Source organism: Protopterus annectens, chromosome 8.part0 (assembly GCF_019279795.1).
Source record: "Protopterus annectens isolate FY-2018-M chromosome 8.part0, PAN1.0, whole genome shotgun sequence".
Taxonomy (NCBI): Eukaryota; Metazoa; Chordata; order Ceratodontiformes; family Protopteridae; genus Protopterus; species Protopterus annectens.
In genome coordinates this window covers 1,816,208,868-1,816,235,139 of record NC_056741.1, presented here as the reverse complement: position 1 = coordinate 1,816,235,139, position 26,272 = coordinate 1,816,208,868, and the positions used below count along the sequence as shown (strand labels likewise).

The window sequence follows — 26,272 nt, the reverse complement described above, 5'->3', positions numbered from 1 at the left end:
ACTTAGTGAGGTTACAAGTATGGATGAGCTGGTGGGAGTGTGTGAAAGTGGGTGTAGCTTGATGGGTGAAGGCAGGGAGGTGGTCTCCTAATGGGTCAGGAATGACACCAGATTTTATGACTTTGTTAGGGTGAGATACTAGGATCCAGTCCAGAATGGAGCCTGGGGGATTGGTTTTGTTGGGCCTAGTAATGGAGTTGGTAAGTTGAGTGAAGTTGAAGAGATTGATCGACATGGTGGGATTAGGGTTAATGATTTTTTGCCAGTCAATATTTACATCCCCTAAGATGTAGGTTTCAAGTTTAATATTAGAGGAGGTCCAGGAGAGGATGTCTTCCAGTGTATTGGTGTTGTTACCAGGAGGAACATAGAGGGAAATGACGCAGATACTTTTATGATTGTTTATTTATAGTAGGCCAGTTACAAGTTCAGCATTATTAAAAGAAGGGATGGGATTAAAGTAAGGAGTAATAAATAAGTGGTTGGAGTAGATTAGAGCCACACTACCACCTCTTTTACTTAGGCGGTCAGATTGGAGAGATTGGAATCTGGGGGGAAGGAATTCAGAGTCAGTTATGTGTGGTTTTAGCCAGGTTTCAGAGAGGGCTACAATGTCAGGTAAGTTGTGGTTGAGCCAGGCTTGAAAGAGGCTTAGCCTATTTCTTAGGCTTTTGGCATTGATGGTGAGGAATTTGAGATATTTATTGGTGGATTTGTTGTTGGTGCTGGGTTGGTTTGTTGGAGAGAAGTTTGGTCCTGGGTTGGGATGAATGTTGCCGGCAAAGCAAAGGTAAGAGAGAAAGGGAAAAAGTTTGTTTGGTTTGTTCTTAGATAGGAGTAGTTGGTAGAGAGTGGGTTTAAGTTTGTAGAATTTGGTAGTGATTGGGAAAAGTTTTACTTTTAAGAGAAGGATGGGGTGGGAGGGTAATATGGAGGCAGAGATATCGTGGAAGTGAGTTGAGAGGTGGGGGTGGGGAGGAAGAGGTAATGGGTGGAAATGGAGGTTGGTATAAGAGGTGGCGTGTTATAGGGGAAGTAGAATGAGGATGAGGATAGATGTAGGGGTAAGGATTTTAGGAGGAAAAGTGAGCATGGTAGTTGTAGTCTGTTAGAAATTATAGAGGGGGTGATAAAGAGATTTAGGTGGGAGGGTGTATGGTAGAGAGAGTCAGATAGGGCAGGAGGGTGGGCTGGAGTAGTGGTGTGTGAGGACTGGTTGGTGGGTAGGGAGGGAATTTAGGAGGAAGGGGTGGAGTAAAGGTGTGTGAGGATTGGTTGGTGAAAGGGAAAGGGATGTTTGGGATGAGAGTAAATGCAAGAGTAGTGGGGGTGGGTGGGAACTGGGGTAGGTAAGGGAGCTTGCAGGGCGAACGGAGTGGGATGGAGCAGCAGGGCGAGAGAGACCAGCTGAAAAAGTATCAGCCACTACAGTGCAGGGCAGAGGTAAGTAGGTAAAGTAATGAAAGACTGCGTGGAAAAATAGCGTTACAGTTTGTGAGAACACTGGGGGGAAAAAGAACAGTATAGGGGGAGGTTTGTACCTTAGTTTGTTAAGTAAGGAGGGGGTGGTTAACAGGTGTTAGAGGAAAGTAGAGTGGGATTAGGGAAACGTTGTAACTTTAGAAGTAATTAGAGATAATGTTGGACTGATTTTGCCTGGCTTGCAAATAACTTCAACACCAGAGCCTGGTTGGAGGCACTTGTGACACTCATATAGTAGTGGAGAGACAGATGACATACCTGACTCATCAAGAAGGCTTCTTACACAGATGACATGGTACAGGAAGAATACATATATTATTTATAACACTGAGAAAGCTCCTTGATGGGTCCTTGGTTGAGCTGAATCCCATACACTATGCAACAGATTGGAAGGAGCTACAGAACTGCACAAGGACACAGTTCTGAAGGCCAAATCCTGAGGTATCATCTTATAAAGGGAGGCCAGATTCACAAAGTCCCACTCAAGACTAGCCTGTATAGCAATGGTCTGCAATTAGGACAGTTTTGAAAATCATAGTTGAGGCAGCCAGTTCACTAGTGGTTCATAGGTTCATATGTTGGTATTAGGCTATCGGCCCTAGGGCCTACGCAAGCCTAGCCATAACAATTCCCTGGATATTTCTTCCCACAATATTTACTTCTCTGGACCCCTGTCTAGCAGGGTGACTGACATGATCCCCGGGGTAAATTTCCTATCTCACATCCAGTCATCAAGGTTCCTTTTGAAGAAAGCCAATGAGACGCTCTGCTTGACATGTATGGGCAGTCTATTCCAGAATATGGGGAGTCTCTGGGTCAGGAACCTATCAATCCAGAATGTTTTGTTCATTGTGATGACAAGGTTTAGATCCCTGGAGCATGTGGCTCTGAGGGATTGGGATTTCTTTAAGTGGAGCATGTCCAACAGCTCAGGGTTTGACATGGCCTTGTATGTTACATGGAGATCACCTCTGAGTAGATGATATGCCACAGAGTATAGCTGCAGGTTTTTTAGATGGTCAGCATAAGGCATCTGCTTTAGGCCTGTGATTCTTTTTGTGAGGTATTTCTGTGACCTTTCCAGCTGTTGCAGATGTCTTGTGAGGTACATACCAAACGGGGCATTATACTCTATAATGGGTCTAATGAGAGATGAGTATAGTGGGACAATTACCTCCTTTTTTCTGGATGAAAAGCCCTTAGTGATGAGGTGTGCCACATAGAAGGATTTCCTGACTGTTGTGGCGATATGGTTATCAAAAGTGAGACTGTCCACCTGTGTCCCTAAGTCTCTCATCACACTTTCGATGTTTAGTGTCCTGCCACCTATGTGGTAATTCATGGGTACATGTTTTTTTCCAAAGGGGATAACTATACATTTCTTGGCATTAAACTTGAGCCCATGGCTCTGGCACCAGGCATCTGTTTCTGTAAGGTCCTTTTGTAGAATATCCACATCATTTGGGGATTCAATAAGGCTCCCAGTTTGCAGTCATCTGTGAGCTTTGTTAGCCAGAGTCCCTTAGTGTTGGCCTGTACTTCAGAGAAGTAGATGCCAAACAAGAGTGGTCCCAGGACTGAACCCTGAGGTACTCCACTTGTCACTTGTTTGGAGCTGGATTTGGAGTCGGCTACTTTTACAGTCTGGATTCTGTCAGTAAGTCAGTTGGCAACCCATCGAGTGATGTAGGGATGTATGCCCAGCTTAGTAAGTTTATCTATGATTCCAGAGTGGGGGATGGTGTTGAAGGCCTTGGCAAGGTCCAGATAGGATGTGTGGACTGCCTTACCCCTCGTCCACAGTTCTGGAGATTGATTCGAAAAAGTCAATCAGATTCAGGAGACAAGATCGGCCCTTCACAAACCCAAACTGGGTGGGGTCCAGTGTTTGAAGGTTGCTCATGTCTTTGTTTATAAGTTCCATGATAATGTTTTCCATGCCCTTGCAGATCAGGCTTGTCAGACTGACAGGATGGTGGTTCCCGGGATCCAAGGCAGATCCTCCCTTGTGGAGTGGGATAATTGTAGCTGTGCGCCACTCAGTAGGCGTGAAGCCTGAGGTAAGGCTATGATTAAACATGACACTTGAGGTGCCAGTTAATTTTGTAGTTCATGTAGTACACAGCCTGGGATGTCACCTGGTCCCATGGATGCTATATTCTTAGCTTTGGAGATTGCGGTTTCTGCTTGTGTGGCCGTGATTACCGGAATTTGGTAATCTTTTGGTATTGAGATGGGCCCTTTAGGGGGTGAGAGGGGGGTGAAGTTGGCACTAAATCGATCTGCCAGGATATTGGAAATATCCTTGGGATCAATATATTTAATGCCATTCTGTTGTAGCTCAGAGCAGATCTGAGCATTGCCATTTAGATTCTTGACATAACTATAGAATGCCTTTGTGGTTGTCTTTGGAATCTTTAGCAATTTTATTTTCATAACTAGCTTTTGAGGATTTTATGAGGGATCTCAGCTTCTTACTGAGGTGGGTGAGGGAGTTTTTTGCATCCTGGGATTTTCCTCTTTTCTGCAACAGTTTCTTCCTTCTGTTGTATAGTTTGTTTATAGCAGGGGACCACCAGATTGGCTTCCTTTTTTTGGAGAAGAGCATCTTGGTTCTATTTGGGATGACACGATTCATGCACGAGTGGATATGCTTGTACAGTGCCTTAGTGTAGGATTCTGCAATCGAACTTCCAGATCCTGTCTGCGTGTGTGTCGTGAAGTTTGTCACTTCTGACTTCAGTAGCATGAAGTTGGCTTTGAAGAAGTTTTTTAAGGAGGTTTCCTTACTGAGGGGTGGGGGTGGGATGTGGATGTCACGGGTGATTTGCTTATGGTCAGACCTGACCAATGAGGGGGTGACCACTGGTGTGAAGCATCTGTCTCCCATGTTGGTAATGACCAGGTCTAGTATATTGGAGCCCCTGGTGGGATAATGGATTATTTGATCCAGGGTGCTGGAATTTATGAACTCCAAGAATCGTTGGGAAAAGGAGTTGGTACCCGAGTAGTTTTCTCAGTTAATGGCAGGGTAGTTGAAATCACCCATTATTAGGGTGTTTGGTTGTATCTTAATATTTTCCAGTATGTTTAGAAAAGTGTAGTGAGAATCTTGGGGCATGGTGAGGGATCTGTAGCAAGCTACAATTTGGATTGCAGTCTTACCTAGTGTTAGTTGCACCTGGAGAATTTCAGATGCATTGTGTTGGGCAACTAGCCTGGAGATGTGAATATCCTTGGTGAATATGGACACTCCTCAACTTTTAGTGTTTCGGTCTTGGTTTTGTGGCTAAAACGTGTGGTAAGAATTGTAGCCTGGTATTGCAGGGGTGCTCTCTGGAGCCTTGAACCAGGTCTCAGTTACTGCACAGATATTGATGTTCTCCACTTTTAGGAGTGCCTCAAGAGAGTGCATTTTGAGGTTTAGACTTCTAGCATTGAGTAGCATTACCTTCAGATTTTGCATGCTTGTATCTGTTATGGTGGTGGTTTTATCCTTTGAACCTTGCCTAAAAAAAGTACTATAGGGGTGGCAAGAGCTTTAGCCAGTAACCTGAATCCCAGGGGTGACAGGTGCAGACTGTCTCTGGCAAAGCATCATGGTTTTTTGATCATGTCTTCCCAGGCAGACAAATACTGGATCCCCTTTGAATGACACCAGAAGCTTAGCCAATTGTTGAAGTCAATCATTTTGTTCTTATACAGTGGTATAATTCTGGGCGAAGGCAGGATGCTACTCAGGGATAGAGTCATACCTGCCTGGGTCACATGATCCAAGAGCTCTTCCATGTCTCTTTTCATGTAGTCCAGGGAGGTGCATCTCAAGTCATTCACTCCAGCATAAACAATGACAGAGTCATATTTGTACTTGTTGTGGAGTGACTTGAGTGCATGTGTTATGTGGCGGATCCTGGCACCCGACAGGCAGCTGAGTGTAATTTTCTTCTTGTTCAGCCTGGTGAGTGGGACAACAGTGTGCCTGACTATAGAGTCTCCTATGATTAAAGTGTTGGGTACATTTTCTTGCCTTAGGGGCTGTTGTTGGGTGGCACACTGGTGTTGTGAGCTGTGTCACTTTGGTTGCGACTGGTGTTTGTTTGCGTTTCAGCTTTGGAGGTCCTTGTTGCTTGGTCAGGTTAATGTTAAGGGCCTCCGCATATGTGGGTTTAGTGTTGCTATTTGTGGGTGTTGATGGTGTGGGTTTTGAAGGGCTATGAGTTGCTTGAGGTGTAACGCAGGTGTTAATGTTCTCCTCTTGACTATCTAGCGCAATCTTGGCCTTAGAGAGCTTTGCTTCCAGTTTGGCTATGTAAGTGCATCTCTCGCAGGTTGTAGTGTTGGGTGGTAGGAGGAGAGGATTGTCTGTGTACATGAGGCAGTTGCTGCATTGCCCCAGTATGCCCAGATTCACCAGGTGGACAGGATAAATCACCGGAAGCTGACCCTTGGACATGCCTGTTTAGGTGCTTTTTTGTAAAGTTTAAGAGCTGTTTTCCCTTATCTTTGCAAGGTACTTTGCAATTATAGGCTGTTTAGTGCCTATGATTAATTTCTCCTTATTGACAAGGAGAGCTGAGTGCTTGAATCAGTTTCAGGCTTCCTAGTGCTTTCCAGCAGGTTCTAGAGCAAGTGCTAGTCACAGAGGTTCAGATTTTAGTGCTACTACTGAGAAACCAGCTAGTTCTAAGGGAAAATTTGAAGAGCAGTCTTTCTGGCACCTGAAATAGTTTAACTGTAGCCTCGCAGTGCTGCATGATGCGAAATATGTGCAAACACACGCATTTTTAAGCCAGAAAGTTGAAAGGGATAAAAATCAGCCCAAAAAGGCTAATAAAATTACAATTTCAGAGCTGGAAACTGCTCCTCTAGCATTAGATAGGCAGTACATTGCTCACCAGTCCCACTGGTAGGCAGTAGGACTTCCCTCTACCAGATCAAGGTCTGGATAGCTCTGAGCACAGAAAATAAAGTTCTGAGACAAGCAAAGCCTGGGATATGGACTGGCTAGGAAAGGTGGGAAACGAGCAAACAAGATAGTATTTTTTTTGTTGAAACAGGCTAAACAATGCAATAATACAGTAAATAAACACAGAAAAGGCTAACACACTTGAGTGTGTAGTCCTAAACAGTAAATGCAAATAAAACTCTACAAAATTAGCAATTTAAAACTTTTTAAATGAAGCAAGGCAAGTGCACAACTGAAAAACTCTTTATGAGGCAGTAATACAGCAGAAAAAGTAGCTAGTCTACATATACAGAGAAGTCTATATATACATAAATGCAGCTAAAACACACAAACAATTCAGATGCAGTGCAACCTAGAACACTTGAGTTGTAGCAATATTAAGGCACTTACAGTTATAATAACTGCTCTAAAATATACTCTATGGGGTTTAATTAGGGAACTTGCTGGTGGGTAGTTTGCTGCCTAATGACAAAAGATTAAAAAGATGGCAATTCACCTGAAGTGTCTGGTTTGAGGACATGAACCATTCCCTCCCTGGATTAAAGAGATGAATGATTGGTCTACCATCCCAAATTCATTCACCCATTTCACGTAATAACTAAGCTGATGATGGACATCCAGGGTGTGAAGAGCTCTTTCTCCCATGATTTCCAAAATGTAGAGGTAAATGTACTGAATTTAAGGACAATACAGAAACCATGTTTGGGAAGATGCATGGACTCATCCAAAGGGACTCCGCACCCTGTGAAAAAAAGAGATATGATTCCCTAAACATAATCAGTCAGTCATAAAGTTCATGTCCCATGGAGTGAAGGGAGTCTTCAAAGGAGGATAGAAATGCAATACTCTTAAGGAACTGGGATTCAGTCCTGTTGTGCCTTTCATAAGGTAATATTTCACAAAGAAAGATACTATATGTACCTTAACCACAGAGTGAGATCTAAATCATAGAGGTGCCAAGGAAGAATCATTATTACCTGCAAGCTATGATAGTGGGATAGCACATGAGCACCAACTCCATCCACACTGACAATCATTTCCAATTGGTAACATAAGCCTGTCAGTAAAATCCTGTGCAGACGGTATACATCAGTAAGCAAGCTGCAAGGTGAAATAAGTTGTTTCACCAAACATTACGCTTGGCTAGGACCAGAAATGTTATGCTGCTTGAAAGTCTAAACACATGGCCTTCTTGACCACCAAGTAATGACTAGAAAGTTTTGGTTTTCTTAGCCTGACCTTTAGGATAAAACATGGACTCATTAGGAATGGATCAATGCATACAGAGTTTTCTCAGGGCTGGATTCAGTGAAGGTCAGTCTAGTCAGCTGTCCAAGGGATATGGTCTGGTCATAAAAATTAAAAACTCCACTACTTTTTTCAAAACAGGAGAATCCTTCCAAAGTAGAGATCTTCAATGTAAGCATGCATGTACTTTCTTCCAAACCAAAGTTTTGGCATGCACACAAGGGAATTCAGCCCTGAAAGTACATCTGCAGTCCCTGAACTGAGTGGGAGATTTTGTTTTAGAGCATGCTGAAGCACGCCAGCAATCCATGAATAGTGTGGAAGATTTTTGTTTTAGAGCACACAATGGGAAACTTTACAAGGAAGGAGGATATTCATGTTTCGCAGGTGTGCATGTCTTTATATATGTATGCATTCATGTTTTGCAGGGGTGGATGGGTACTGTGTGCATATCTCCTTCAGAATGATTACTGCTCACTAGGATGGATTACAGTGATTATATACAATTCAGGTAAGGTGAATCACTAGGAATTATAATTAGTAATCCCAGTCAGAGTACCATTGTTATTGCTCAGAAAATACATATTTTTGTCCACCATACCCCTTCAGCACTGTCTAAGTGATTTTCTCAAAGTCACGGTAGGCAAACAGAGCCAGTAAGCAGCCAATTAAGAGCTTAGAGCCTAAATCCACTGCACTAGCTGGCAGACTTTCATTAATGTCTTCATTTTCTGATAAATCTCTGAGAATAACAGTTGATAATGTTAGTCATTAGAGTTTTGTAGTTGTTCAGAAAATGCATTTCAAGTAAATTAAAGTTGCCTGGCACATAAGGCTTTGAGCTATTAAACTGCTTTTTGTAGTCAAATATATGGGGTTTGAATATTTCCAACTCCTTTTGCCGAATATGTCCATTTAAACAAATTACTGAGACACAGCTCCTGTCCTGAGTGACCCATGAAAACCGGAACTTTGCACATTGAGTTTATCTGGTTAGCAAACGGATAAAAGAAAATATTATTTAAACTGTGTACATTTGTCCTTTAAGTATTTTTGGCTTTATCCACAATTTCTGAGCAAATAAGCTGAGGAGAGTTATAGATTACAGAGTACAACAACCCTTTTGGAATGTACCTCACAAGACATCTGCAGCAACTGGAAAGGCCACAGAAGTACACAAAGAGAATTACTGGCTTCAAACAAATGCCCTACACTGACCACCTCAAAAAACTCCCGCTTTACTCCGTAGCATATTGACTACTCCGAGGTGATCTCTGCCTAACATATAAAGCTATGTCAAACCCAGAGCTGTTGGAAATGCTACACCTAAAGAAATCCCAATCCCTCCAAGGTACACGCTCTAAGGACCTAAACCTTGTCACTACAATAAACAGGACATGTTGGACGGATAGATTTCTGTCCCAGAGACTTCCCATACTCTGGAACAGGCTACCCATCTATGTAAAGCAAAGTTCTTCATTAGCACTCTTCAAGAAAAATCTTGATGAGTGGATGGGAAATAGGAAGTACACCCCGAGGATCACTTCTGTGTCTCTGCTCGACAGTGGCACAGGAGAATAACTTCCTTGGGTGGCGTAAGCCAGGGAACCTTGTTGGCTAGGCTTACGTAGGCCCTTGGGCCGATAGCCTAGTACCTACCTATGAACCTATGAGGGGGGTTGTCCATTCCATGTAAAATTTGTGGTTTTCTGGCATATTGTTGTGTACTGTAATCGTTAAAGAATCACAAGCATTAGTTTCAAGCTTTGCATACTCCGAAAATGCTTGGTAGTGTAATTTTTTTTATTCTAGCAACTTTGCAAGTATATAAGAGAAACATTTAAAATCTGTTCCTTATTTCTGGATCTTTGATTTGAGCCAAGAAGTTGAGAGGGCTGAGGGGTTTGCATTTGGTTCCACTGTATGGCTTTGACAGCAGCCCATAACTTATGAATCTATTCATTCAATTGTGCTGAAGCAGACATCTAAGGTGTACAGTCATGCAAGTGGCTGAAATTTACAGTTGTGTGTGTATAAACATTTGGTTCCCTTAACCGGCAGTAAATTTAAAGGAAATAACATTGTAGTAGACTTGACCATCATCATATGAGCCATGTTCTTTGGTATGATCTTAGTTTTCTTGTTCTGTGTGTTTATTATTTGGCTGGAAATAACATTTTAACTGAGAATATATTTTAATTAACTTTGCTTTATTTTTTTTTTTGAGGCCCACAAATGTGAAATGCACCATGTTGGGCTATAACAGTCTGGATGAGTAAGGGTATGATCTGTTTTATAGAGCAGGGCTTGAGTCCCTCAGCCTTCATTTGTGTACTGTGCGTCTCTGTCAATGATACTTCACCAGACAGTGCTCTTAGACTGACCCTGAAAAAGGATATTTCCGCCCACTGGGCTATTTCAAGTTGTTAACAAGTGCATTGCACATTTGTCTTTTGAACTCCTATGCCCTTCCCATGGACACTAATTAGTGCTTCACTATATGCTGTTTGATCAAGTCCTAGCATGGATTTTAGTATGCTGCATTGCTAGATGCATTTTTAATACATGTGAGTTTCAAGTTGTTTAATGTTACTCATGCTAAGACTGTTTTCAGTGTTAGATTGCTTTGTTTAGCAAATGGCTGTCAGTGTTTTTGTTCTAACTTTTGAAATAACATTTAAATTAAATCCAACTATCTGTGATAATTGTAGAAGCAAAAGAAGTATACTGACAGGTTTGAAATGTATTTTACGATGATTGAGGAGAGACTGCTAAGGCTGGAGGAAGGGCAGGTCCATTACCCTGCCTAGGGTCCCACTGGATCATGATCTGGCTCTGGATTCACCCATGTCATGGGATGGATAATGTATTTTCTTTAACCCCCCTTTACCTTAATTCAGCTAGTAGAAGATGGAGAGGAAAACCTACTCTTGGTTGACAGGCTGTTCTTCAGAGTGTTCCACTTATGTAAGTCTAGGACCAGGCAATATCATTTAATATGCAGCTCCAGTAAAGGACTGTGGGAGCAGCTCAGAATGTCTTCCAGCTCATTTGTTACTGCAGGAATATGAACTGCAGAGACAATGAAGCCTCTCTCCATGTATCATTGCAAGATAGGCATTGCCCTCCTATTTAACCATACCCTACAAGCAGGCTTCACAAATGGAGAATGGCAATGGTCATCCGTCTGTACAAAGATGGGCCATCTACAGACCCTGGAACTACAGACCCATAAGTCTCACTAGTCTTATACGCAAAGCCATGGAAAGAATGATCATGGAGATAATCAATAATGACATAGGCAACCTGCAAACACTTGACCCTGTATGGTTTTGTCAAGGGCAGGTAATGCCTACTCAACCTGGTTGACTTCTTTGAGAAGGTCACCAAAGCAATGGATGAGGGCAAAACAGTTCACACTGCCTACTTTGACTTGGGTAAGGCATTGGCAAAATATCTCTCTTGGGCATTGTTGATAAACTCAAGAGGTTAGGTATGAACCTTTATGTCACCTGGTGGACAGTCAGATAGCTCACAGACTGGACCCAGGAAGTTAAAATTGGGGAGTCCACCTCTACAAAGAGGCCAGTCACAAATGGTGTCCTTCAGGGATCGGTCCTGGGACTGATCCTGTTTGGCATTTACTTCTCTGAAGTTAAGGTTAATGTCAAGAGCCTCTGGATGACCAAATCTGCAGTGGACTGCAAATTAGGAAAAGTCATAGAATCCCCCCACCGACACTAACGTTCTCCAGGAAGGGCTGAAACAACCAAATAACGTGTGTCAGAGCTATGGACTAAAACTAAATGCCAATAAATGCATAAGAGTATCCTTCTGAAAGTTGTCCATCCCTGGTAACTATCATATCAACAACACACCCCCTAAGAGTTGATGCAGTAATCAGGGACTTGGGGACACACAAATACAGTAACCTAGCCTTTGACCATCATGTGTCTACAGTAGTGAGGAAATCTTTCTATGTTATGCAACTTAAAAATAAAGGTATGGCATCTAGGGCCAAGAAAGTCACTGTTTCTCTGTAGTCAGCATTCAGACATATCATTGAGTACAACACCCCCTTTAGTTTGTACCTAAACAGGAACATCAACAATTGGAACATTCCCAGAGATTCCTAACTAAAAGAATAAAGGGCATAAGTAGCATTTACTTTGAAGACTGCCTCAAAGCCCTATCCCTGTATTCTGTCTTCTACAGGTTACTGAGGGGAGATCTATGCCTGGCATACAAGGTACTGTCAGACCCCAGCCTGATGGACCTCATGCATATCCACAAAAAAAAAAAAAAAAAAAAAAACAGCACCAAAATTACCCATACTAAAGACTTAAACATTGCCAGTGATATAAATAGAACCTGCTGGAGAGACAGGTATACATCCCAGAGATTAACCCTCCTCTGGAACAGGCTCCTCATTTATGTGAAGCAGAGTTTCTTCCTAACCCATATAACTGTATTGTGGACAGCTGGATGAGGAACAGGAAATTCATCCCTGGTTTGGCGTCTGTGTCTCTACTGGACACAGGCAGCCTGTAAATAGTTCATCTCCCAAGCCCCTGCTTACACTTTTCAAGGGTACAAGAACTTGTCAGAGATTTGGGATGCATGGCTAGGCTTAAAAAGGCCCTAGTGGTCATTAGCCTAGTACACACTTATGAACATGAGGTATGACTGAATGCCCAATTGCCTGTTTACAGATCACATAACAATCTACTCTGGCCAGGTGAAGGCAGGCCTCAGAAGCAGCTTTGTTTCCAAGGCCTTTAGAATCTTAATTTGGCTGATATGGACTTCCTCCCTTTCTCTCTCTGCCTTGGGGGCATCATGTTCCCTCTACCATATGGGATCCCTGCAGTGATACCCATGCTGCAAAGAAAGCATCTGTCATCAGAATCTACAAGCCATTCAGTTGCAGAAAGAAGACCATCAAAGAGGAGGATTTTCCACCGCAACAAGGCCCAGTGACAGGGGTGTGAGATCTTGAGAAGGTCTGTAAATGAATGTTATCTTTAGAGTGATTCATAACTCATAGTCCACTGCAAAACACTATCGATGGCTGTGGAAAAAGCAAAAAAAAATATCATACAGGTCATTAAGATCAGAGGAGAGATCAAAAGTCCTAGCCCAGACCCTATGCAGTGCTTTCACCATATCTGCAAAAAAGGTGATCTCCTGGGCCCTCTTCAACCTACTGCAGGGATGTTTCCAGTGAGTCTCTGGACAGGGCTACAAAGTGCCAATCATCCCAGAAAGGGAACACAATGGACAGACTTCAATTATAAAACTTAAGATAGTATGGCCAATACTTTGGTAAAAACTCTGTGTGCTGAAGAAAGTCCAAATGGCAAACTTGTGCTAAAAATACCCACACAGACTGAAATGGAGGAATCCTCTGTGTGGTTCTCAAATGTTGATGTATTTTGTGCCTAAGAGTGTCAATGTCAGAAATAAAATGAATGTGTTCCCACTACTTTGGAAGAAAATCACAAGCACCTGCAGGGTGACCATCTTGAAAAGCAATCACAAGCTGTGCTGGTTGAAATGCTGAGATCCAAAACAGGAAAAAAAACATTAGTCTTCTTTGGCTTAGGAAGTGGTGAGACTAAAATCCTTCCTCCTTTCCAAAAGACAGGGACAACCTCTATGGCCACTTAAAGCAGTGGAGTCAAGGTCTATCCTAGGATCTCTGATGAGATAGCCTCATCCACCAAAAAAGAAAGCCTTCAGTCTAGGGGAACAATAACTTCTGAAATGTCTCTCTCATTATTTACAGTTGTTTTCCCTCTGTATGAATAATGTCCTTACCATAAGCAAGAATTCATAGCTTCATATTTTCATAAGTGCTTACTAGGCTATTGATCTGTAAGGTCCTTAAGATGCTTAGCATTACATTCCCATGGTAGTTTTTACCCCTTACGTTTTGCATGCAGATAACAAAGAGATAAACCAAATGTGGCTATGTTTGGACAATTACAGGTTTCCCCTATCTATGAGGGATAGGGGTTGTAAAATTGGGGTGACTGAGGTTACTCATCCATTCATACAAATTACATTTGAATAGAGTGAGAAATATGGTTTGTTTTATTTGGAGTGGGAAACAGTTCCATAACAGTAGTATTCCTTGTGATACATACCTCTCTCTCCAACATGTTCTATTTAGTTTGCAAAAAGACACCATTGGCCATGCAAACGTGTAATATGATTGACAGAACAGAGTCTGTTGAAGCTCTACATGTGAGGCACAGGTCACTTCTGAGTAGCCTGTATGATACTGAGAAGAGGCACAAGGCTTTGAGATGGTCTTCTTAGTCTTTATGACTTAAGCCCTTGATTTTTTTTTTTTTTTAGTGAGAAAACATTGTCATCCCAGCTGTGACAAGTGTTTAGCATGCCTCCCAACCGTCCCAAATAACTTGGTTTTTACCAAGTTTTGGGGTCCAAATACTGGGGTGCCACAATTCCCAACTGGCACCCTTCTATTTCCGACTTTTACCAGGTTTAGTTTTCATTTTATTTTTCAATTTTTCCCGTTTCTTATTTTGGGCTGATGTCATCACATGTGCAATGATGTCAGCTCTGTCAGGGATTTCAGCCTGTTGGAATTGAGCTCAAGGGCTCATTTCTGGCTTTCCCCGTGATCTGCGAGCAGTTTATTCAAATGAGCACTGAAACGCTTGGTTCTGCCAGTTCATCGTAATGTTTTTAGAAACAGTTGGAACTTGAATGTTGCTTCAGCTCTTTTCTCAAATGAGCGCGATTTGTGCAAGTGTCTGGCTTCTTTCAGCTGGTTTGTTGTAATTCAAACAAGAGCGCTTTGTGGAAGTGTCTGGCTTTGGAAGTGTTCAGAAATGCTCGGAAGGAAGGAATGGGATTTCGCAAGGAAGGAATGGGATTATCTCAGGTAAGAAAGGATTATTTCTGGCAGAAGGGATGTGTGTGTGTGTACCACTCCCTTCTTCTACTGTATTGTGGTGGGGAAGAGTCCAAGATCAGGTCCTAGAATTAGGACGACACTGTCATGCTCTGTAGATAGAAACAGATGTTTCACTGTTAATGTTGCCATTTTCAGACAGTCTTGCATCAGGTGATTGCTGTGCTACTGAAGTAAACAAAGGGAAATGTTCTGCATAGCATGGACAATTACTCTAAAAAGAGAATAGAGAAGGAGCTGAGCACTAACTCATTCAGTGTGTTGACATGGTGCAACTTGGACTGATTCTTTTTAAAAGAACTCTGTGGGAATGAAATGCTGGTTTTGATGAGGAGGAAATGAGGTTTGTAAACAAATAAGAATAAAACTGAAGGATTTATAAATGCCAGATTCAATATCTGCCATTTGCATGATTGCTGAAGTACAGAGGGAAGACAGAAGAGATGCCAGGAATCCTGTTTCCTCCCTTTCTCTGATAAGACTGTAGGATTCTGTGAGCTTATCTACTCCAGTGATGAATAATAACCAAGATATGGTACTTTAAGACCAAAGCATCAGTGAGGGTATAAGCACAACACACAAACAACTACAGGACTGATGGTCTTCTGGACCTGCAGAGAGAGGGTGTGTGTGTGTGTGTGTGTGTGTGTGTGTGTGTGTGTGTGTGTGTTTTTTTGTGTGTAAAATGCCCCCAATGTAATACACACTTGGTGGCTAAGAGGTACTCAGGCTCAAACCCTGTACTGAAAGAGCCTAAAATCCCTAGCCACCACCACTTGTGAGCTTTGCCCAGGTTTTTTGTGCTACGAGGTTGAGAGCTATGCTGAGAAATGAATTCACTAAATGATAGCCATTAGGTTTCAGTCTTCCTATTTTTCAGGAAGCTGCTGATCTGGCATAGTGGTACGTTGCTCTGACTGTAGTGCATAACATCCTGGGTTCAAGACTTGCCAGTGAAATGCATGGCGGTAACACAACATTTTATTCTAGCAACTTTACAAAATTATACAAGCAATGTTTAAAATGTGTCCCTGGTTTTTGACCTTTTGCCCCCCCTCCAAAAAAATGAAATTGAAAATAAGTGCGAGAAGCTGTGCAAGATGCCTATGGCTTACACTACTGCCATTCTATTTATAGTGTGAGTGTGGAAGTCCACTTTTATGAGGGAAATGTTCTGAATTGGGCAGTTTTGTCCTTATTGGTTCATGCATTTTGTTTCATTGCCTACAGTACAGCCTACTGGAAAAATGTTCAAACAATAAATTTAAAATGTGCTCTAACAGATGTGTTGTATTATACAAGTTCACAAGTTCAAGGAATATAATTTAATAAAGTCAGGAAGGTGTATCAAAGAAAAGAACACATGCATGTTTCTTGTTTTGTGTGCAAGGGGCCAATGATTTGAAAACAGCCCAAAAGTAATCTTTATCCACCACTGGCCAGATGCATTTTCTTTGGATGTGGTGTGGGTTTCAATGCTGTTTCAATTAATGTGAGTTTCAAGGGCAGAGAAGTTTTATTGCCAAGTCTGTTTTCATTGTGAGACAGTATTGCTTTGTTTACCAGATGTGTATTACTGTTTGTGCATTGTTGTGCTGTAAAATATAAAAATAAAATCCAAATCATTGTAGAAGTAAAGCAGTATGCACACATTAGTGTTTATGGTAAATGGGGTGAAATAGCTAGGTAATGGGACATTGGAATGGCTGCAGGGGGACTCTGGTGCCATATTTTGGTTGCCTGTTCTTCAGTTTGCATTTGAAAGTTGGTGTCCCACAATTCCAATGGAGTGGGTGGGGTTACATAATTATGTATGCAAATTAGATGTTAATCAGCGTACAGATTTGTACCTATTTTTCATGGGCCTTGTTCAGATTTTTGATGTTTCCAGTTTGAGAGGTATGGTGTTCGTTGACAAATTCCTAACTGAATGTTCCAGCAGTCAAAAGGTTGCTGCACAGCTTATATTTTACTTGTACATGTACTACTGTCATAGCTTTTAACTCACTCCACATAATGTTTTTGTAAATTCTGTTTAATGTCAATGATTTTATTCTCTTAGCAGTCATTCCTTATCAACAGTGTTTTATATGCAGTTACTGAATCAACAGGCCTGTGATTAGACACACATACCAAGCCACACAGAAGTGTAGGTCCATTGTTCCACTTACCACTCCTGTCCTCCTTCTCAGCCTTGTTGGTATAGGACCCAGGCTATGCTATGACACAGGTCCTTTTAGAAAAGTTTATCATACATGCATTAACTCTGTAACTGTGTCAAACATCCCATTAACCACCACTTTTTAACACAACAGTTTCTTCTCTCAGCTATCTTCTATCCTTCCAGCTTCTTAAATTCCACTCTTTAGCTCCATAGCCAATAATTTCCTTCACAGCTCTCAAAACTCACCACTTTATCTGTGTAATGTATCCACCATCTACAGCTCTATCCTCCCCTACTGATGTAATTTCCTGATACTTTACTTTATTTATCCCATTCTACTTATCTCTGCTTCAGAACCTTCAAATAAATCTTCCTTTGCATCACCCTAACTTCCAAACTCTTAACTCACTTCATCCATTACCTTCTACTGCCCAGACTTTCTGATTCTTGCCACCAGCTTAACTCCTCGCCACACCACTTTTGCTTAATTTCCTTTTTTCTCTCCCAAGCAGCTAACCAAAATTAACTTCAATTCTCTCTACAAACCATCTTTACACAGTCTGTTTCTGGATACTTATCTTAACTTTCAGCCTGCACAACCATTCAGATTCCTCCCCCACATCCTCCTTACCTCTTCCAAAACTTAACTAAAACATACCTCAAGTTTCTGTACATCCAGACTTTGTTCACTGTCTTCTTGTCTCTTACCTTAATTCCACTCTGCCATGCTATTAACTATTACCTAATTACAATAAAGATCTTCTTTCACATAACCTCACTTCATCTCAATTCACTAACCTGCTCCCATATCCCACCTATCTTTTCATTGTATAAAAGTTAGATAATGTTATATTTCTCACAAAATATCACCTACAAAAGTTAAACAATTTAATGCTTACTAAAAGGTGCATACCAACATAGTATCTCAGGCTTTCTAACCAATAACAACAAAGTGACAAGCATCAACAAACCACTCCATACACTCCTTTACACCATATCAAAACCCAGCATCCATGCCTCTCTTGTTTTCATGTGTCGACGCATGGCCCTTTTTCTGTATTGATATCTGGGGTGCATTTTACTACCACCTTCCACAACCACCTTCACTTCTATTAAACTTTTAACCCTTGCATACAGTAGAACCCATTAACATATTGCCCAAAAAACAGTCCAGTGTGGTTTCCATTAAGTCATAACAAAGTGTACTCCAGAGATGACATTTTTTTCTATATTCACTACCCTGCCCCCAAATGGATAAGAAAACAACCTATAAACATCTGCTTGTCATTTAAAACTTTGTGTTTAGCCTGGAACATAAATCTCAGTCCTAGCCTCTTTCACTATGCTCCATTACCCCAATTTCCTATCTCAACCACCCCTGTACTACCACTAAAGAAAATCACTGATCCAAAGGTATGAAAGTAAATCATAAAACATATGAAGTGTTAGAAACAAGAATGACTAACTTGCAACTTGGATTACTAAACAAGACCCACAAATCCTTGAAATCTCAGAATCTTGTCTTATAAGCTCTATAGCTATCTACCCTTTTAAACAAGTTTGCCACTGTTCTTAACATACCACATTTAAAGATAGTTGGCAACTGAAACCCAAGGTCCTAGGACAAAACAAGTAATAAAACTCTGCAAACTTGACGGCAGCCTCTATAATAACAATCACTGATGCTAAACTCTCTGTAGTTATATTCGGCACAACCACAGTCTAGCATCACAGTATGCAATGACACCCTTCACAGCCTTCTAAATCTAAGTAACAAGCTCATAACCGTAGGTGATTTCAATACTGACATGCTAGGTCCTAAAACAATTACCACACCTACAGGCAAAAAATAACCCAAGAACAAATGGTCACTGATGCAACTAGGTCAAAGTCCATTACTGCATACGATTCACTGCTTCACCTTCTGATAACTAACATCTCCTACTGGCATATCCAACTCATAGCCTACCTAACTCCATTAGTGGCAACTTCCAACCAAGTCTTTAAGTCACCTAAAATACCTCCTATCATCACTTATGGAGTAATTTCCGAATTAAAACATAAAGGCCTTAATGACTACAAAAATACTGACTGGACCCCCAATATCTCTCTCCAGCAAACCTTCCACTGATTTTGTATTTAATCACATATTTTATTCTCAGTGAACAGTTCCCTCTCCCTACTATATGGTACTAGGACAAACAATGCCCTTCACTTACCCCCGTGAAAAAGACTTCTCAAAAATAAAAATAAGTCATGGAAACTATAGTAATCCTCAGACGGCATAGAATGTTTGAGTGACTGACGCAACTAAAAACGAATTGTAGGTTACTTATCACTGAAGCTAAATGCACTTACCTAAGAAGCAGGTTAACTGCACTTTCCAAATCCCCATGGCAAAGACACAGACGCATAGTAATCAGGAGGCAAGAAAGAGGTGTTAGCAGGGACTTGGGTCCCTGACTCTCAAGCATACCTCATTAGGAAGAATGTTTCTCATTTTGAATCTTAAAAAGTCCACGTTCCTCACAGATTCAGTGCCAGGATTTCTTTTTAACTGATATACATGGTAAACATTATTGAATCTTACGAAGTCATGAAAAGATTCTTTAAAACCACAAAGTGTGTAGATCTCAGCTGTCTGACTGTATTCAAACTGACAACCCTAATATATTTTATCTAGGTTTATTAAGATTGGCAGTCCTAATGTATTTTGCCTGATTGCTGTCAGACAAACACACAGATGTAGCGATCGATTGGTTGTGTCAGATGCATAAAGTACAGACAGACACACAGACACACACACACACACACACACACACACACAGGAAACACACGCACACATATACTATGACTCCTGCTAGTCTCCTCCACTTGTTATGCATGTTTTTTAAGAACTACTGTTAGCAAACTGGAATGGAAACAGTAGCTATAAGAAATTATTTTAGCCATGGCACACAGACTTTGGTACTGGAATAGGTGGTTTTTTTTGTTTGTTTTTTTTTACTGGGCTCTCCCTTTAGGTTAATTTACCTTTTGGAATGCAGAGTGCTAAACTGGTTCACCAATTCTCCAAGACCAATTTTTAAAAAAAAAAATCAGTGTCCTGAATCCTGAATACCGTCACTTTTTTTAGTAAAATACACTGCCAAAATCATTATATTTTAGCAAATCAAGATGTAGTGTTTGCAATCTGTCTATGCCAAGTTTGAAAAGTCATAAAACTGAATGTACACCACTGAAATGTCAAAATGCTTAAATATTAAAATGTTGAAATCAAAATATCTACCACCATACACATCTAGCGAGTTGGACTTGCTACCCTCACACCCCAAGACCCATTTTAGCACTCATTTCCACATTTCAGTAACAGGGGAGTGATAATGTTTGTTGACTGGCTGTGCACTGGTGCAGTGCACGTGTTTTTCACTGTATGGTATTAACAGCTGTTTGATTTTAGCGTTTAACATTTCAGCATTGTAGATTCAGTATTATGGTTTTCAATATCTTGCCTTTCAATAAGTTGCCATGTACCTGTCTCCATAGGTAATAATGTGCAGTGAGGGGTAGAGCACTGCCCATTCAAGTCAGTGTACTTTCCTGTGGTTTATGCATTTACAATACCCATCTTATAACCCTGCACAAATTACTTACTCTTTTGAAAGTCAGCGATACCACACTGTTTAGGTTTGTAGAAATATACACATTTCGGACCATATATGAGCTTCATTAATACTGACCAGTAACAGTAAAATTTACATCCTCTAACCCAGTATATAACCAGACCTTGTGACACCTGTAAGGACAGGCGATACTTGATTTCTTCATAATGATGGAAGGCCTCTGAAACATGATACAGCATTTAACAGTTTTCATCTTGGAAAAACTAGGACAGTTTTGAAGATACAACAAGTACGCTCTTTCAGTTTAAAATTAAACCAACACTAACATCACATTTAAATATAAAAGTTAACATTTTCAGCATTTTTTGCAGCAACTGTTTAAGAAAGCACATTGCTAATGTTTTACATGCAATGTTAATACTGTGCAGGGTGATGAAAGCACATGAATATTATGAAGAAGAAAAATAAAATCCAAATTAAACAAGCATGAGCTACACAGAATGCCCCCTACTGTGAGCTGTTGGTTAGGCAAATGGTTTAGTATGCTGTTGTATTTGCCAGGCAAATGCTAAGAAGCCAAAATATGTGCTTCATGTGTTTTTTTTAACCCCACAAAGTAAAGCTGTAGCCATCTGACCATGCAACTACATCTGAAACGTGGGGACCAGAAGATAACATGGTTTGCAGAGGGTACTGCTGTATTATAAAATTGCTATCTATATCACCCTAATGCTTACAGGATACAGAGCATCTGTTAATGATGGAGCTCCAAAAATGTTTGTTTATTTATTTTCAGCCTACTAACTGGGCAAGGCCCATCACACACATTTCTTCTTTCACTGGTGACTTGGGAACATTGGCCTGGTTAAGTGGCTTCTTAGACAAACAGAATGCAAGAGTAGTTTCTAAGAATTAAACCAAGGCAAGGCCTGCAGGACATAATTACTCACAGCTCATTAGCTGGGGCAGTGGTTTACTGCAAGCCACATGTTAATACAGAAGTGGTGAGGTGCAATGATGTTTTCATCTTTAACTATCACTTCATAGGTAGACAGACCTGAATCAGCCCTGCTTAAAATCTCAGGGCTTCACTATCCCTGCCCTTTGAACAACGCTGGATTTTAAATACAGAAAAGAGAGCAGCAAGTGCTCTGCTTCCTTTTGAGGGCCAAAACATGACCAAAAATCATAGCAGTGCTTAAATACTCACCTGAAACTCTCTAATTACAAGACAATGGTAGGGAACGTGGAGGGAAGACTGAAATGAGAAAAGAGCTGTCTCCAAGACAGCCGACTCTTTATGGTCTGTTACCAGTTTTAGTGTCTGGCACCAGTGTCAAGTTAGTTCACTATTTACAGTAAACATATGTCTGAAGCTCAAAGTGGAAAGGTGAACTAGAGCACACCATTTGCACATTTCCATGTGTATCTTAGCATGAACAAAGTTTGTGTTATACATCTATTTATTACTCTGAAGAAAATTAACAAATCCCAACAGAGGTCATGTCTACCCTGGGGTCATACCAGGAATTCTTACCCATTTTTGTTCTTGTTTCTTTTTCATGATCATAAGAAATGCCACAGTAGCCTCATGTTTCCAAATACAGTGCTTCTGTGACAAAATTCAGCTTTCCAACCTAGACACAGAGCTGGAACTGGCACCATCCCTCTTATTATACTCAGCTACTGCCCAGCTTGGTCGGATTTTCCCAGGGTAATCCCAGTCCTTGCCTAACTGAGGCTCATCAACAAATCAACATAACATGCTGTGATGACAGAGCTTCAATCCCCAGATAAGGGCATTTGTTCTTTAGGTTGGCTCCAGCACTTACCCTGCTATATTACATGCAAATTACAGCCAACAATATAATGATAGAGCAAAAAATGAAAGGCAGCAAAAAAGCAGCAGCTACCTGTGATTATTACTTTTCAAGATGGATCATGGAGTGTAATTTCTCTTACGTATGTATAGACCTGTGCACTGTTGTGACTGAGTCAAACTTCGTTCATGGAATAGTTCAGTAACAGCATGAGCAAAACAAAAGGGCTGGAATGTGAAGAGTACCTCAAACTGGATATTCAAAAAAAAAAGCTTCAGACTGAAAGGGACTGAAGGTTGAGGGGTACCTCACAAACTAAAAAGTCATAAAAAGCTTCACAGCCAAAAGGCTCAACTGTGGAGGGCACCTCATAAAAACTGAAATTCATAAAACACTTTTTCATTTACAAAGCATTTTCTTCCTCAGAAAGGCCCCTGCTAGATCTGTAACATTCCTTCAGCTGAATCACCTGTCCTCCCCAAGATGTTATTAAGATGCAGATTGTCACCACCCCTCTTTTGTCTAAAGATGGAGTATCAAGAAAGGGTACGTAACACCCAAAAGAAGATGAGAAGTCAGATAGTTTATGGACATATATGCTTAGAGCCTCCTCTTCTTCAGTGAACTCTGCTGATTTTTATTTTTTTCTCCCTGTAATCTGAGAAATATACAAACTGTGGTTAGCTGCAGTCACACTGCTCTTTCTGCAATGACATGAGTAGAATTCCAAACTGGACAGCCATGTCCAATCATCATATTCCCGTTCTTTCTAGTACTATACTTGCCCACATTATTGATGTGCTAAAAGATCAGCTAATGGAAATATCTTTTAATTAAAGCTGTAGGTCTGTTCTAGACCACATAGGGTAAATTTCAAAACTCACAGTGACATCTTAGCACAACGGGGATGCTACCCGTGACCTGGCTCTGGAACAAAAACAAATGTCAAGGTACATTATAGCAAGAGGAACCACACTCGAAGGTAATCACCCTTGTGATGTCACCTTGGCTACAGCCCCTGGGAGTTTATAAGTGACAGTGCACATGTAGGAACCTGGGCAGCCACCCTGAGCAGCAAGAGGAACTTGGGCAGGCATCCTGAACAGCAGCGGGGCTTATTACTCCTCCTACTTCCTAGGTCTTCTAAGCCAGGAAATTCCTTGGTTCTGAGGGTGTTATTACAAAACCCTCTATTGAGTACACATTTCATAAGCTTTGCACTATCCAGGCTACACCCTTGTCTTGGAGCTAAAGCACAGGTAAGGGAAAGTGAAAAAGAGGAAATAGTGAACAGCATTAAAACAGCAGAAAGCAACAAAGCAGGTGATGTCACTAATGAAGAATCAGAATGCTATCAGTCACAACTACCCTCATCTGTGATTTTATTATTTCATTTATTCAGGCTTCAATCCTTCTCAAATTTAGCTTCATACAAATGCAGAAATTCTCCCACCTTCTCCATGTGGTCAGTTGGAATGCTTGTCATTTCACTACTCTCACTTGTTTTCTTTGTTTTTCTTCACTTAACTTTGTTTCCTGCAGCTGGCCAACAGCAAACCTCAGTGTTTCTCCTCAATCATCTTGGTCTATCTACTCCTGCTAGCTTCTCCCAGACTAACTCCAATAAGGGTTGAGGTAGAAAAGAGATTGGGGCATCATGGGTCCAGGTCATGCTGCTGCTAGGATAGTTTTCTTCCTACTAATGTCTCCACCCAAGCATGCTCCTTGTCAAACCCTGTAGGTGGGGTATGCAATGGGTGAACCATGCAAATCTGCTCCTCACTTCTGCAAGAAGCTGATGGCAAGCTGTATAACCCCAACCATCAGGAAGCACTTTGCAGTTGGTTTCCCAGCATCCTCCAGGGAAATATAACAAAACTATGTGCCTGGTGCACGTGCTTTTTCTTCCTTGCCCTCTCAATGGACATGCCTATTCTCCATGACAGTGCCCCAGACACCCAAAAGACTAATCAAACCTGGGTCACCTGGGCAGTAGTCTTGGAGAGGGGGCAGGCCATCATTTAGGGAAGCTATAAGTGTTGATTGTGACCTCAATGGCTTCCTAACTATGAGGACATTTTTATGATGGTCCCAACTTCACCTCTTGAGTAGGGTGGGGGGATGAGGGAACCCTGTCATTGAGCTCAAAATGCCTTCCATACATGACTGCATAATCCCACACAGCCTCTATGACAGTCTATCATCCACTGATGGCTTGATGAGCCTAACATTCAACTCTCATCACTTCCCCCCACACACAGCATCATTTGCATCCTCATCACCACCCCTCCGCACACAAACAACATTGTTTGCATCCTCATCACTCCCACCACACACTGTTTGCATCTTCATCACCCCCCCCACACACAGCATCATTTGCATCCTCATCACTCCCACCACACCCACCATTTGCATCCTCATCACCACCCCCCAACACACAGCATCGTTTATATCCTCATCACCACCCCCACATATCATCATTTTTATCCTCATCACTCCCCACATACACTACATTGTTTGTATCCTCATTATCCCACACATAGCATCATTTGTATCCCCATCACCCCTAACATACAGCATAATTTCTATCCTTATTACCAGTTCCACATAGCATCATTTGTATCCTCATCACAATACACACACAGCATCATTTGTATCACCATCACCCCCTACACAACATTTGCACCTGCATCACCACCCCCACACACACATCATTTGTATCATCATCACCCCCCCACACAGCATTGTTTGTATACTCATCACCCCCCTTACACACACACACACACACACACACACACACACACACACACACACACACACACACACACACAGTATTGTTTGCATCCCATCCCCTCCTCTGAGGGAACTGGAACATTCTGCACTTTTGCCACCTTTCTTCACCACAGGATGGGAATACCCACCCTCTCCTGCAAGCTCCATCAGTCACCCATGTTGTTAAGTGATCGCTATAGTCAGGGCTTTATCTCTCTGTAGCATCAGAGCTAGCAAAATAGGAAACATCACAAACTGACACCAAATGGGATGAACACAGTAACAACTGCACATCTCTCTTGAAATTTATAACTGACACAATTTGCAATCAAACAGCACATATTACCATTTACCAGGTTATTCCCACTGGGCTGAATATGTGACTGGCACAGTACATATGACTATTGTCACATGGCTCAGCGTGGCACTGAACACAAGTGATTCCTAATGATATTGACATGTGACTGACACACTAGGTGACCCTACCCCTGCTAACAAAGAACTTGGTCTACTGCATTGTGCCACAGAACAGCGCCATTCACCGGACTTCTGTTCGGCTAGACATATGACTGATCTAGTTAATAATTCCTGCAATACATTTCAGCAAGTACCACACACTAATTGACCGTGCTGGTTGGTCATGTGACATATACAGCAGGTACTCTTGAACGTATTGTCTGGTTTGTAAATCCTGTAATACATTTAAGCAAATATCAGTCAGTACTTTACTATGCTGGGCTGACCATGTAACTGGCACAGTACTTTTTGTCCTCCTCTGCCAAGCATGATAGAAACATGTAACTCAGTACTAAGAAAGGAAAACAGAGCAGCATTCTGAGAGGAAGTTTGATTGGTACCTGGTTATGTACAGTGCCTGCTACTATTCACCTCAGAATTTAACATAAACAAGCTGAACTAATCTATATAAGAATGTTCAGCCTGAAAGACAGCTGAAATGAGGCCTGTTGGGAAAGTGGAGAGCCACAACAGGAAGGTGGCAAAACAGGCCCTGAACATGAAAAATGCAGCAAGACACACTCATGAGAGACATTTAAAAAGAAGGGATAGCCACAGATTGCATCTGCTAACAGCTGACACACAGCCACTCTTCATGATTTTACTAGGGTGATTTTACTAGAATCTGAAATACTCTTCACATCTTCTCAACCCAGAAAGTCATCATAATAAAGGGAACTATATTTTCTGAAAGCCATTTTATTAACTGTAAATACAAAACTGAAGACAAAAAGA

The 26,272-nt window shown here is 41.4% G+C and overlaps 1 protein-coding gene across 8 annotated transcripts in view; it reads right to left on the bottom strand.

Annotated features, from left to right (window-relative positions):
• Positions 1-26,272, bottom strand: part of MTSS2 (MTSS I-BAR domain containing 2) — a 1,242,959-nt gene that overhangs the window by 221,941 nt on the left and 994,746 nt on the right. The gene's annotated exons all lie outside the window — the stretch shown is intronic.